This window comes from Pristiophorus japonicus, unplaced genomic scaffold, assembly GCF_044704955.1.
Source record: "Pristiophorus japonicus isolate sPriJap1 unplaced genomic scaffold, sPriJap1.hap1 HAP1_SCAFFOLD_262, whole genome shotgun sequence".
Classification (NCBI taxonomy): Eukaryota; Metazoa; Chordata; class Chondrichthyes; family Pristiophoridae; genus Pristiophorus; species Pristiophorus japonicus.
The window spans coordinates 18,066-31,685 of NW_027252362.1; the positions used below are offsets into that span (position 1 = coordinate 18,066).

Below are 13,620 nucleotides of genomic sequence, written 5' to 3' on the forward strand. Positions count from 1 at the left end.
ACGAGGCATGTATGTATCAGACACGGTCATTCTGTGACCTTCACTTTATTCCCAGGATCAAAGAGTGCTGACACTGGATGGGACCTCGCTCATTGAATGTATTCAAATCACAGATAGATAGATTTTTAACCAATAAGGGAATTCAGGGTTATGGGGAGCGGGCGGGAACATGATCTTTTTAAATGGCGGAGCAGGCTCGAGGGTCTCGATGGCCTACTCCTGTTCCTAATTTTTATGTTCTTATGTTCTTATCCTTTTTTAAATATGGAAACCAAACCTGTACTAAGTACTCCAGGTGTGGCCTCACCTATACCCTGTATAACTGTAGCAGGACTTCCCAGCTTTTTTATTCCATTCCCTTTGCAATAAAGGCCAAGATTCCATTGGCTTTCCTGATCACTTGCTTTAGCTGCAGATTAACCTTTTGTGTTTCTTGCACAAGTACCCCAAGACCCCGCTATACTGCAGCAATTTGCATTCTCTCTCTATTTAAATAATAACCTGCTCTTTGGTTTTTTTCTGCCAAAGTGCATGACCTTACACTTTCCAACATTATACTCCATCTGTCAAATTTGTGCCCACTCATTTAGCTTGTCTATGTCTTTTTGCAGATTTTTTGTGTCCTCCTCACACGTTGCTTTTGCTCCCATCTTTGTATCGTCAGCAAACTTGGCTGTCTTACACTCGGTCCCTTCTTCCAAGTCGTTAATATAGATTGTAAATAGTTGGCGTCCCAGCACTGATCCATGCTTTCTGTTAGTTAGCCAATCCTCTATCCATGCATATATATTACTCCCAAACCCCTGAACTTTTATCTTGTGCAGTAACATTTTATGTGGCATCTTGTCAAATGCTTTCTGTAAGTCCAAATACACAACATCCACTGGATCCCCTTTATCCACCCTGTTCATTACATCCTCAAAGAACTCCAGCAAATTTGTCAATCATGACTTGCCCTTCATAAATCCATGCTGACTCTGCCTGACCGAATTTTGCTTTTCCAAATGTCCTGTTATTGCTTCTTTAATAATGGACTCCAACATTTTCCCAACCATAGATGTTAGGCTAACTCGTCTATACTCTCCTGCTTTTTGTCTGCCTCCTTTTTTAAATAGGGGCGTTACATTTGCAGTTTTCCAATCTGTTGAGACATCACCATAATCCAGGGAATTTTGGTAAATTACACCCAATGCATCCACAATCCCTGTCACTAATTCTCTTAAGACCCTAGGATGCAATTCATCAGGTCCAGGGGATTTGTCTGCCTTTAGTCCCATTATCTTACTGAGTACCATCTCCTTAGTGATTGTGATTGTGTGAAGTTCCTCCCCCCTATAGCTCCTTGACTTTCTACTGTTGGAATATTGTGCATGTCCTCTGCCGTAAAGATTGATGCAAAATGTTTGCCTTTTTCTGGCCGAGTCATAGAATATAAGAGCAGGGAGCTTATGCTTCAATTCTATAATACTTTGTTTCGGCCACAGCTGGAGTACTGCATGCAGGAGATTTACAAGGATGCTGCGTGGAATGGAGAATCTTAATTATGAGGACAGATTGGATAGGCTGTGTTTCTTCTCATTGGAACAGAGGAGGTTGAGAGGAGACCTCAATGAGTTGTACAAAATATTGAGGGGCCTGGACACAGTGGATAGTAAGGGCCTATTTCCATTGGTGGAGGGGTCTATTACGAGGGGGCATAGTTTTGAGGTGGTTGGTGGAAGATTGAGAGGGGATTTGAGGTGGGCGGGGGGCTTCTTTCTGCAGAGGGTTGTGTGGATCTGGAACTTGCTGCCTGGAAGAGTGGTGGATGCAGAAACCTTCATCACTTTTAAGAGATGGTTGGATGGGCACTTAAAGTGCCGTAACCTGCAGGGTTACAGACCTAGAGCTGGTAATTGGGATTAGACGGGATGACGTTTTGTTGGACGGCACAGGTATAATGGTAAGTACTGCGTGGAATAGAATACGGCCAGGGTGATCTCCTGGAGTAGTTTTGATCGCCTGGATGGGTCGGAGAGGAATTTTCACAGATTTATTCTCCATAAATTGGCCTGGGTTTTTATCTGGTTTTTGCCTATCCCAGGAGATCACACGGCTCCGGTTGGGGTGGAGTGTAGAATGTTTCAGTGTAAGGGGTGTCGCAGTTGTGTGCGGTGGACTGGTTGGGCTGGGTGCTCTTTGCCTTTCCGTCATCATTCATAGGTTTATATGCAACCTTTAGGTCTGCTGACTAAGGGCTATGCAGCTCTTTGACAGCCAGCGTGGACACGATGGGCCGAAATGGCCTCCTTCTGCACTGTAAATTTCTATGTTTCTATCTTTCTAAAACATTGGTGGGAGTTGTCTATTGGCGTCCAAACAGTAATGGTAATGTAGGGGACGGCATCAAAGAAGAAATTCGAGAAGCATGTAACAAGGTTACTGTGGTGTATGCAGCACTCAAATCACTGACTCTACACAATCTGGTGTTGTAGTAACTGCTGCGACCTTAGTCGTTTATTGTGTAACTCCAGAGTGCCTCTCAGGTGTGGTGGGCAGCCTTTTATACTCTGTCTTGCAGGTATTTTTGGGTCTCGCACCACAGCGCCCCAAGTGGCACATCATTGTAACTATACATAAAATGTACCAGGACAATACACTAAGTTCACTCACCGCGGGGAGAGGGTAGGTGTCTCCGCGGCCCCACTGTGCTAACATGGAAGATAACATGATGGGGATGTGGGGTGGTGGGTGGGGATCAGTGACATGTTTTTGTAAAGGGCAGCGGAGGAGAAGGATTGACAGCTGTCAGTGAGGGACAGAAGTTGTTTAAGGTGAGCCAACACATTCCCGATCAGCACAGAAGGCATTCACTGGTCAGCTGCACTCTGCTGTACTTCTGGTCAGAGCGGTTTCTGCAGTGGAGCCGTTATCACGTTTGCTTTCCCCGTGAAAGGATCCCGTGCAGGAAGATTATGTTTAAACTTGCTGTGGATGAACAGCCATGGGCGAGTTTATTCTCCTGTCAAAAGGGTGACAGTGGCTTCTCCCTTATTATTTAATTGCTCTTTATTTCACTTCACTATATAGATATATTTGAGTGAGAGAAATTGTTCCAGAGTGTCGCCCACTTCATCTTTTGTTCCCTTTTAAACACATAAAATGAGGCCGGGGGAATAAATCCAGAAAACAAAGCAGAGGGATAGAGACAAGTGGAAGAGAGAAGGGGAAATACTGTCCCCACCCAGAACTAATGCAGAAACCCCTCTGCTGCGCTTGGGGTGGCCACCCACAGCCTGGATACACTAACGTCCCAACAGCTCATTGACTATCGGAGTGGGACCGTGCGGTGCTTCAGAAGACTGGTTGAAAAAGCAAAGTCACTGATTCGATCCCATGTGCTCCTTCTGCCAAGATTAGCTACACACAAAAAATGCTTTTATAAAAGTTACACCTGATCTCCAGGTTTGTCAAAAAGTTAGCTCGTTGGTCAAGGGGTATGATTCTCGTTTCTGGCTTGTTAATTGAAATTTGCGAGAGATCCCGACCGAGCCCATTATTCTGCCGCGAATTTTGAAATTGCATCGAACTTTTGCAAAGAAGGACTTACATATCTGCAGTGCCTTTCAGGAACTCAGTTCGCCCCAAAGCGCATTACAGCCGTTGAGTTATGTTTGAAGTGTTGTCGTGTGGGGAAAGATGTGCCCAAATCACCCCACACGAACCTCAACTGATTGCGAAGGAATTCGGTGCAAATAATCAGATGCCTCAGGGCCTTAGACTTTCTTTGAATGAGTTCTGCTTGTACCTGCATTCAAGCTTGAAACAGCAACTGGGCTTCCATCTCACGGGAGCAGCGTGTCGTGGTTAGCGAGTAGGTGACGAGGTTTTGGGTTGATGTGCATCGCTTTCAATCTTTGAAATTGCACCAAGCAAAGATATGATGAATCCAACTGTCCCTGTCAGCATTTTGTTTGGGTTTAATCACAGGAATATCTGCAGTCAGGAGATGAAAATGAATTAAAATATAAGACTGGCTTCGGGACAATCAGAATACTTTGTCACAGACAAGGCACCGGAAGGCTGGTTGGCGGTGACATGGAAGTGTCTGCAGTGTGCGGGACCAGACTGCTTCCACACATCCACAATGAATGTTCCTCCATTTATTTGGGAAAACTACAACTGAGAGTGGACAAGTTCCATCCCGGTCGGAACAATCTGAAGCTTTAACTGACTGACACCCTGGTTTGGGATGTCTTGCAATGTACATTTAATTTAGTCTCTGTGGCGCAATCGGTTAGTGCATTTGGCTATTAACCAAAAAGTTGGTGGTTTGAGCCCACCCAGGAGCGAAGCATCAAACTGTTATTTGGTGCCGCACAATTCCAGGTTGTCATTGTGCTTTTTGGCTAAACGAATATGTTCTGCAAACATTGCCAGCTGTGCTGCTATCCAGTGAGTTCCCACTCCAATACTTTTAGGAACATTCATTTCATGTAATAACAATTTTTTGCATGGATCATGTTCCTCCATCCAGTCCACCAGAAATAAATTACGTTATTGGGTTAAAAGGAAATGGTGGAAATTGTCTGACCTGTCGTTATGGCTTTGCTCAGATTCTGAGTTTCAACAGTCAACAGTTTGCGATGGATTACCTCATGGCCAATGCCAAGCACAAAAGGTCTCTCAGCATTCGTTTTGGAATCCGTCAAATTTGCAATGTCCTGCGAGGCGCCTCAATTCGACGACATAGCTCGCCACTTCCTGGCCCTCCGACCGGTGGCACGTGTAGAACCGATACCTCGCCATCAGAACGCTTTCTTTAGGATTTAGATGCTCGCGGACCAGCGTACACAATTCTTCAAAGGATTTAGTTGTTGGTTTCACCAGAGCTAGAAGATTCTTCATGAGGCCATTATTCATGCCTCACAGACGGTAAGGAGGATCGCCCTTCATTTGGCAGCGTTTACGTGCCCTTCCAGCTCGTTGGCCACGAAGTATTGGTCGAGTCTCTCCACGAAGGCTTCGCAATTGTCCACTTCTGAGAACTTCTCCAGGATACCAACTGGTCTTTGCATTTTCACGTGGTTGTTCATTGTCTCGTCGCCAATTGATACGCTGATAATAAAGGATGAAACTGAGTACTGTGAACAATGAGTAATTGTGACCTTAGCTCCTGTAGTAAGACTCCAGAGTGCAGGTACCTCATGGGATCCCTTGGGACTCCAACAGGTAGGCCCTCTGGTGGTGGTGTGATACAGGTTGCCAATGGTTAAATACATAACACAAGGTGTGTATGGAAATCAACCATCAAAAGCCCTGTCATTAACCACAGGGGTTTCCTGCAATTTTCTGATCGCAAAGCGCTTTCAGTCCTTGTCCTTAAAATTGCAGACGTGGAAATCGGGGAGTTTAATGACTTTGAAAGGAGAACATTGTTGTTTGGTGCAGTTCAGGTCAGAGAAATGTTTGTGAAAGGAACTTTTTGCAGAGAGAGGGTTTGAGCATTTCAGCTTGTTGCTGAACACTCCTCTCTGGGCGCTGAGCTTAACAGCAGTTTCTGTCGTGTAGTGGTTATCACATTTCCCTCACACGTGAAAAGTTCCTGGTTCAAGCCTGGGCAGAAACATTATTTCTCAAGCAAAAACGTGTCTGCAATAAAATTGAATAAAAGCTGTTTTGGACACATTGTTGCATGAGCAATGCACATTTAAAACCAGTCTCCTCAAATACAGATTGTGTAAAATCAGACAGGGGATAAAACTACTTCAAGGATTAAAGTTTCATGAAATATTGAAGTTCAGTTGTTGAAGTTTCAGCTATCTATTCACATTTATTTCATTCTGTGAAACAGCACGATCGGTTTATGCCAGCAGCTCTAAGCTGTATTTGAAACCTGCAAACAACTCATTAATTATTCGCTCTTCCCCAGTTGCAGAGCTCAGAGGGTTATTGTCCATCCCTGGGATGCAAGCTACCTCGGACCCAGGCAAAAGCTCCCCGTGCAACGAGCACAGGCTCAGGAAAACCCCGGGGGAGAGAGTATCCCGGTCACTGGGCCTTCCAGCAACAGTGAATAAGTGCCCGGTCTGAAACGTTCCAGAGTAATAACTTGCAACTTCAGCATCGAACAGTAAGGACGGCCGAGTTATCTCAGGCGCTGCTTTCATTATTTGATTACATTATCAACTCTCCCTCAGTTCGCATTCTTTTCATTGTGCCAAAGAAGATCATGGGTTCATTAATGATGTTTTCCTCTGAAAGCAACATAAAAGTTTCAGAAAAAGTAATCGCCCAATGTTGGGGCTCGATCCCACCACCCTGCAAGTAAGAGTCTCATGCTCTACCGACTGGGTTAGCGAGGCTTCGTAACATTTACCCTGTCAATCTCTTTCAGAATATTGTCCGGTTCAATGAGATCACCTCTCATTCTTCTAAACTCCAGAGAGTATCGGCCCATTCTACACAATCTCTCAACATAGGACAGTCCTCTCATCCCAGGAATCAATCTGGTGAACCTCTGTTGTACCACCTCCAAGGCAAGTGTATCCTTCCTCAGATAAGTAGACCAAAACTGTGCGCAGTACTCCAGGTGTGGTCTCACCAGGGCCCTGTACAATTGTAGCAAGACTTCCTTACGCTTGTACTCTGGGCTATATATTTGGTACTATGGGCCGAATATCCTGTTTTTCCTCTGATTCTCCGGTTGTGTGAAAAGTTATTAAAATTCGACAGTCGCTCAGCAAACATATTTGTATTTTCTTCAGTGTGCAACACATGTGGTTCGATTAATGATGATTGAAACAATTATTCATTATTTCGCAGAATTGAATTATATTTGTCAATTTGCTCTGTAAAAATGCTTTCACTGACCCGGAATCAAACCCAGACCACGGCAGTGAGAGCACCAGACCCTAACCACTAGACTACCAGGGAACACTGCTTGCCAGGGAGGTGGTACAACAGAGGTTCACCAGATTGATTCCTGGGATGAGAGGACTGTCTTAAGTTGAGGGATTGTGTAGAATGGGCCGATACTCTCCGGAGTTTAGAAGAATGAGAGGTGATCTCATTGAAACACACAATATTCTGAAGGGGATTGACAGGGTAGATGCTGGGAGGTTGTTTCCCCCGGGCTGGAGTGTCGAGAACCAGGGGGCACAGTCTCAGGTTAAGGGGTCGACCATTTAAGACAGAGATGAGAAGGAATTTCTTCATTCAGAGAGTTATGAATATGTGGAATTCTCTGCCCCACAGGCCTGTGGATGCTGATTCTCTGAATATATTCAAGGCTGCGTAAGATAGATTTTTGGAGTCTCGGGGAATCAAGGGATCGGGAGATCGAGCGAGGAACGTGGAGTTGAGATCAACGATCAGTCATGATCTTATTGAATGGTGGAGCAGGCTTGAGGGGCCGTATGGCCTACTACTGCTCCGATTTCTTATGTTGTTACCTGTGCTGGCTCTGTGAAACAAATTTCCAATTAGTCCCATTCCTCAGCACCCTGAAAATGTTTCTTTTTCAACGATATTTCCCTTTGGAAAGTTATTAAATCTGCTTCCAAAACCCTGTCAGCCAGAAAAATATTCACATTTATTTTATAGTCCCATTTTAAACAGGCTTTGCATGTCATGAATTATCATCCCTTCCCATTTTACACACAGCATTTTAAGACCTTGCTTTAAAATATTTGGTGCCTGTGACACCAGCCATTGTTAGATTTAGTCACACACCATCCTGACTTGGAAATTTATCGGTCGTTCCTTCATCGTCACTGGGTTAAAAGCCTAGAACTCCCTCCCTAACAGCTCTGTGGGAGCATCTTCACCACACGGACTGCAGCGGTTCAAGATGGTGCTCACCACTATTGTGTTCCTCACACAGATGAGGCTGCACACAGAGAGATTAAAGTAACAATGACCTCAGTCTTTAATAAGACATTCCAGTGTGAGGAACAGGCCTCAGGGGCCGGCTTATATATAGTGCTCCCAAGGGATGCTGGGATACCTTGGGACTTCAGGGGATTAGCTCCCTGGTGGCGGAACATGGGAGTGCATGCTTTACAGACACACATCATCACTCCCTGCAAAGTCAAAGTGAAAAGTATTTAAAAGGTGAGGCGGTCGGGAGCCTTTCTTTCCCTGGTGGACCGCCTCGGTACAAATGTCTGTTCTGGTGTGCTGTCTGTGCCCTCGCTGGGCTGGCGTGTTGTTAGCCCTGCAGGGCTGCTGGGTGAGCCTGGCCTTCCTGCGTCATGTAAACCGAAGTCAGGTCGAGCTTGGTGAACGTCTTGCCTCCTGCCAGCGTCGCAATTAGGTCATCTGCCTTAGGTAGCGGGTATTGGTCCTGTAGCGAGAAACGATTAATAGTTACTTTATAATCGCCGCAAATCCTGACTGTGCCATCACTTTTGAGTACTGGAACAATCGGGCTGGCCCACTCGCTGAATTCCACTGGGGAGGTGATGCCCTCGATTTGCAGCCTGTCCAGCTCCATTTCCACTCTCTTCCTCCTCATGTGAGCTACTGCTTGCGCCTTGTGGTGAATGGTTCGAGCCTCTGGGACCAAGTGGATCCGCAACTTCGCCCCGGAAAAGTTTCCAAATCCTGGCTCAAAAAGGGAAGGAAATGTTTTAAGAACCTGGATACATGAGGCCTCATCGACATGTGATAGCGCTCGGATGTCATCCCAGTTCCAGCGGATTTTTCCCAGCCAGCTCCTTCCAAGCACTGTGGGGTCATCGCCCGGGACAATCCAGAGTGGCAGTTCATGCACCATGCCCTCGTAGGTGACCTTGACCATGGCGCTGCCCAGGACAGTGATAAGCTCTTTGGTGTATGTTCTCAGTTTCGTGTGGATGTGGCTCAGGGCTGAGCTGAATGGCTTGTTGCATCACAGTCTCACAAACATCTTTTTACTCATGATGGATTGGCTGACGCCAGTGTCCAGTTCCATGGCTACGGCTAAGCCATTCAATTTTACGTGCAGCACAATAGGTGGACATTTCGTCGAAAATGTGTGCACCCCGTGTACTTCAGCATCTGCCTCCTCTCTCGAAGGCTCGAAATTGCTTTGATCCACCATGGACCAATCTTCCTCCGCCACGTGGTGGTTAGCAGGTTTTGCAGAGCTTGTAGCTCGTTTGCAAGCTCATTGGAGGTGCTCTTTTTTTCTACAGCACTTGCAAACATACCCTTTGAAGCGTCATGAAAAGGCTGAATGGATGCCTCCACAACGCCAACAAGCTGTGAATTGCCTTGCATTTATTCTTTGTTGGGGACTCTGAGTCATGTGGATCACCTGAGCCCTGCTGGAAGTTACAAACTCGTGGCTTCTGCCCTGTACATTTCTGCTCGCAAACACAGTTCCAGTTAATTTATGAACATTGCTAGCACTTGTGTGCTGAGAGATTTGTTGGGTGTTATCACTGGTGGACATAAACGCCTGTACTGTTGCAATGGCCTTATTGAGGGTCGGTGTCTCTACAGTCAAAATTTTTCGCAGGATGGTCTCTTGGCCAATGCCCAGTACAAAAAAGTCTTTGAGCATTTGCTCCGGGCAGCCATCAAACTCACATTGTCCTGCAAGTTGCTTGAGCTCGGCGATGTAGCTCGCCACTTCCTGACCGTCAGATCGCTGGCACGGGTAGAACCGATACCTCTCCATCAGCAAGCTCTCCCTCGGGTTAAGATGCTCCCGAACCACTGTACACAGCTCCTCATATGGCTTATCTGTGGGTTCCACCGGAGCCAGAAAATTCTTCATGAGGCTGTAGGTCGGTGCCCCACAGAATGTGAGGAGGACCGCTCTCCTTTTTGCAGCGCTTCCTTCTCCATCCAGCTCGTTGGCTACAAAGTACTGGTCTTGCCGTTCGACATAAGCTTCCTCCGAGCTTGCTACCTCCGAGAACTTCTCCAGGATGCCCACAGTTTGCTGCATCTTTGCGTTGGATTCGTATTCTCGTCGTCAGTATTGTGTTCCTAACACAGATGAGGCTGCACACAGGGAGGTTAAAATAACAGTGACCTCAGTCTTTAATAAGACACTCCAGAGTGAGGAATAGGCCTTGGGGGCCGGCTTATATACAGTGCTCCAAAGGGATGCTGAGATCCCTTGGGACTTCAAGGGATGAGCTCCCTAGTGGTGGAACATGGGAGTGCATGCTTTACAGATACACAACAACCACCAGCTTCTCAAGGGCAATTAAGGTTGGGCAATAAATTCTGGCCTTGCCAGTGACACCCAGATCCTGTGAACTCATATAAAAAAACACTATTTTAGGAGTCTGGTTCAAAATATTCATTGCTGACGACACCAGGAATCTGGGGCAACTTTTGTCAAATTGGGCTCAAAACTGGAGTGGTAATTCCTACCGTGCACAGATAATCGCATCAGTATTGAAAGTAAAATCACATGGTGCTCATTTTCAGAATCAACGCAGTAAGATTTGAAATAAAGTGAAGGAATTTTATGGTGAAAGGATTTGGAAATTAAATGTGACTTGTACTTCGGTCTTTAATTAAACTTTGTGGCGTCTGTCTGCCATTCATGTCTCTGTTGAATAAGGAAGGAGGGGTTTGACATTGACCACACTGCACTGCTCCTGATATTTTTGAGCTTATCGGTTATAATGAGATGTCTTAACCCATTGGTCAGTGCCAACTTTAGCTCAGCTGTTACTTCGTGATACCAACTTTGTGAAAAGTTTGAATTGGTCTTAATGCAGTCACTGCCTGGTGTTTTTGTTGTCATTGCAATCCCTTCTTTCACACTGGAACAAATCGTAACCGTGTTTTTAAATTAGCAGTGTGAGATTTTTAGAGAGCATCTTCAAATGCTTCACAAAACCATTCCAATCCCTTCAGCTTCCCTGGTTCGATTCCCAGTTAGAGAAATCATTTTGCGACCACCGTTTTTAATTAAAGTGAAGTAATTTAACGAAATTACATAGATGACCCAAAGCACTTCAGAGTGGTATCAAAATAAATGAGTTAGTAATTAGAAATAAGGAATGTCAGAAGTTGGACTTGAGTTTCTGGGATGGAGTATAAATAACCCTCTGTGCACTGGAACTGGGAAGGGTGAATAATGAATGAGTTGTTTCCGGGTTTGAAATGCGGCTTAGATCTGCTGGTATTAACCGATAGCATTGTTGAGCAGAATGAAAGAAATGCTAACATGATCACTGAGGGTCAGTTGAAACTTCAACAACTTCATTTTAATAATTTGTGAAACTTTAAAAATTGAGGAAGTTTTATTCCCTTTCTGATTTTACACAGTCTGTATTTTAGGAGACTGGTTTTAAATGTTCTTCATGGAATCAGAGAAGTTTACAGCACAGAAGGACGCCATTGTCACATGAGCAATGAACATTTAAAACCAGTTTTTGTTTCAAAAATAATGTTTCCGCCCAGGCTTGAACCGGGGACTTTTCGCGTGTGAGACAAACGTGATAACCACTACACTACGGAAACTGCTGCCTAGTGCAGTGCCCAAAGAGAAGTGTTCAGCGACAAGCTGAAATGCTGAATCCCTTTTTCTGAAAAAATTCCTTTCACAAACATTTCTCTGACCGAAACGGCACAAAACATAAATGTTCCTTTCAAATGTGCCAATTATTTTCGTTAAACTTTTATTTTGCTTTCATGGGATAACATAATTAATGATTCGATAATTTTCTTTTGCACAATGAAAGAAGTACTAACTGAGGGAGAGTCAATACGTCAATAATTTGTTCTGTGCTCTGCATGTTTGTAATGTCGCCAAGTTTGCTGATGATACAAAGATAGGTGGGAAAGCAAGTTGTGAGGAGGACACAAACAATCTGCAAAGCGATATTGATAGGCTCAGTGGGTGGGCAGAAATTTGTCAGATGGAGTATAATGTGGGAAATGTGAGGTTATCCACTGTGGTAGCAATAATAAAAAAGCAAATAATGATTTAAATGGGGAGAGATTACGAAATGCTGCGGTGCAGAGGGGCCTGGGGGTCATTGTACATGAAACACAAAAGGTTAGTATGCAGAAACATCCTCTCTGCATCCACCTTGTCAAGCCCCCTCATAATCTTACACGTTTCCATAAGATCACCTCTCAATCTTCTGAATTCCAATAAGTAGAGGCACAACCGACTCAACCTTTTCTCATAAGTTAGTCCCCTCATCTCCGGAATCAACCTAGTGTACCTTCTCTGAACTGCCTCCAAAGCATCTATATCCTTTCTTAAATATGGAAACCAAAACTGCACGCAGTGTTCCAGGTCTGGCCTCACCAATACCCTGTATAACTGCAGCAAGACTTCTTTGTTTTATACTCCATCCCCTTTGCAATAAAGGCCAAGATTCCATTGGCCTTCCTGATCACTTGCTGTACCTGCATACTAACCTTTTGTGTTTCATGCACAAGTACCCCCAGGTCCCGCTGTACTGCAGCACTGTGCAATTTTTCTCCTTTTAACTAATAACTTGTTCTTTGATTTTTTCTGCCAAAATGCATAACCTTGCACTTTCCAACATTATACACGATCTGCCAAATTTTTCGCCACTCACTTAACCTGGCGATGTCTTTTTGCAGATTTTTTGTGTCCTCCTCACACATTGCTTTTCCTCCCATCTTTGTATCATCAGCAAACTTGGCTACATTACACTCAGTCCCTTCATCCAAGTCGTTAATATAGATTGTAAACAGTTGGGGTCCCAGCACTGATCCCTGCAGCACCCCATTAGTTACTGATTGCCAACCAGAGAATTAACCATTTATCCCGACTTTTTGTTTTCTGTTAGTTAGCCAATCCTCTATCCATGCTACTATATTACCCCCAAACCTGGGAACTTTTATCTTGTGCAGTAATCTTTTATGTGGTACCTTGTCAAAATGCCTTCTGGAAGTCCAAATACACCACATCCACTGGTTCCCCTTTATCCACCCTGTTCATTACACCCTCAAAGAAAACCAGCAAATTTGTCAAACATGACTTCCCTTTCATAAATCCATGCAGACTCTGCCTGACTGAATTATTTTTTTCAAAAAGTGGGAGGAGCAGTGACCGGAGGAGGTGTGAGCAGCGGCCTATAGAGGCCCAGCGGGAGTCCGGGGATTGGCGGCAGTCGGAGGAGCAGCGGCTGGAGGAGCAGCGAGCAGCGAGCTACAGCTATTGCAGGGTCAAAAGTAAGAAAGAAGTCACAAGTAATCAAAGGGTGACGTCACAGCCAAGCGGGTAAGTGATTGGCTGGTTGAGTGGTGAGTAGTTTTCTGTTTCTTTGATTTCTTCTTGTTTTTAGCAGCAAGGAAACTTTGGAATTGTTGCCAAATTAAGTAAATCTAATGGTTAAGTCATAGCAGGAGAGCTCGGACACATGTCATGCTCCTCCTGTGCTGTGTGGGAAGTCAGGGACGCTTCCAGTGTCCCTGATGACTACATGTGCAGCAAGTGTATCCACCTGCAGCTCCTGGCAGGCCACATTGCGGCACTGGAGCTGCGCACGGATTCACTCTGGAGCATCCGCAATGCTGAGGATGTCGTGAATAGCATGGTTAGTGAGTTGATCACACCGTAGGTAAAGGTTACTCAGGCAGAGAGGGAATGGCTAAACATCAGGAAGAGCAGTGAAAGGAAAGACAGTGCAGGAGTCCCCTGCGGTC

The 13,620-nt window shown here is 45.1% G+C and overlaps 1 non-coding gene across 1 annotated transcript; it reads right to left on the reverse strand.

Annotated features, from left to right (window-relative positions):
* Positions 1-11,381: 11,381 nt before the first annotated feature.
* Positions 11,382-11,454, reverse strand: trnav-cac (transfer RNA valine (anticodon CAC)). The gene has a single exon. It is a non-coding gene; the product is annotated as a tRNA-Val (tRNA).
* Between the last annotated feature and the right edge of the window lie 2,166 nt (positions 11,455-13,620).